Below are 1,783 nucleotides of genomic sequence, written 5' to 3'. Positions count from 1 at the left end.
CCAATAGGTAACTTGACCCCCAGACCCAGTTTCTATTTTTGCAAACATGTCTTTTCCAAATAAGGAGTCACATAGGGTTTTCTTTCTTATTTTGTTTTCCCTTAAAAAAAAATTAAAATAAGTGATGACTCCAAGTCTTTTTCTAAAAATCAAATTTTCATGAAATAAAACAAAAAGTGAGTTTCGTCATCTAGTGGGAACGCATCGAGCAAAATGTGGGGTCCACAAAATGGCAACTCCACTAGGGACAAGTAGAGGGTTAAACTTAAACTCAATTGAGGCAAATGTGGCGTTTGATTAGTCGGTTGATGGATACCTTCCCTTTGTGCTTCTCTATGCTTAAGTGATCATAGCACATTGAGGATTTTGGTGTGGTGATTTTATGCTTGATTGCTATATCCATTTGCGATATTGGCATGCTGATGATATTGATCGATTCTGCTCTTGCCATGATTATCATGTTCACTTTGACATGTATGTTCATATTGTTGTATATTATGTTTGTCTTAGTGTTGATTCTCCTGCTTGTATATTATCTTGGTCATCTTAGAGCATGCTATCCTTGTTATATATCCATCTTGATTATCATACTTCCTGCTTACCTTATGTGTAGATATGAGTGATATACCTGTTATTTGCATGACTGCTTGGTGTATGACTGCTATCCTTCCGTGTGATTGCATGGGTTGCTTGTCTATGTGGGACACACACCTATCCCCTTATCTCCAAGTCCCTAGTATCGGTCAACCTTGTTTTCCTTGATCTCGTATTTGATATGAGACTTGTTGCTTTGTTTGCTCTTTGTCCGAGCTAGTGATTAGGATTAGGGTTTAGCGATGGGTTATATTTGTGTTCGGGAGAATTTTAGAGGTGGCCAACACATTGATGCTGATTGGAGTCCGACTTTTAAAGACTTGTATAGCCTAGAGTTAGGTTTCATGGATATTTGTGTGACCAGTGTGTTTCCTTTTCTGCTTTGGCTTCATAATATTTTCAGATGCACCCACACCACTCACTGTGCACCTTAGATCGTCGATGAGTGATCAGAGTTGTGAGATACACCAACCATTAGGAGAGTTTTCACCATAGGAGCCCCTTCGGATGTGAGGTAATGCATGTGTGGAGGTGATGACCACCTTGCATAGAAGTGCCCTGTCTCTTCGGAGGCATGCAGAAGGTTGCGTACCGCCGGAGGGTATGATCGCTTCTGCTAAGGATCCTTTAAAGTCCACCATTTTTCTTTTTAGAGCCACCTTGACCTTGTAGGTTGAGCCTTAGATCCTTCGATCAGGATTTTCTTCCTCATACGTGGGTACATTTGAGGGCCTTTATAGCCTCTTTAGTTACAGTTCGGATCCAGTGCTCCCTATTTTGGTTTCCAGTTGAGAGTGCTTAGAGATCAGTGAGAGTTTGAGTATCAGTTGGACCATCCTTTGTTGTATGGTTTTGGTTTCTTCTTGTCGCTCATTAAGTCTAGCACGCTTTCTCCCTAGGACTTTAAATAATCTTCTTTTCTTGGGTTGACACATTCTTTCAGTTTGTTGTCACTTTCTGCTTGACGTTTTGTGATATGTTCATTGATTATACTCACATTTTTACATTCTTCATGTGTCGTGGGCTTGGTACGTCATTCTTTGGTTGACTTGCCTAATTCTATTTTCAACCCGATATTTTCATCACAGAAAGGTGAAAGTCATGTTTTCACATTCACACCATTTTTGAGAGATTCACCTTTATCACCTTATCATTTTTCTTTACTGAGCTTGGGTTGAAAGTGAATTAG

The sequence above is a fragment of the Vitis vinifera genome, chromosome 7, assembly GCF_030704535.1.
Source record: "Vitis vinifera cultivar Pinot Noir 40024 chromosome 7, ASM3070453v1".
Classification (NCBI taxonomy): Eukaryota; Viridiplantae; Streptophyta; class Magnoliopsida; order Vitales; family Vitaceae; genus Vitis; species Vitis vinifera.
The sequence above is the reverse complement of the archived record's forward strand: the minus strand, read 5'-3'. Positions refer to the sequence as shown.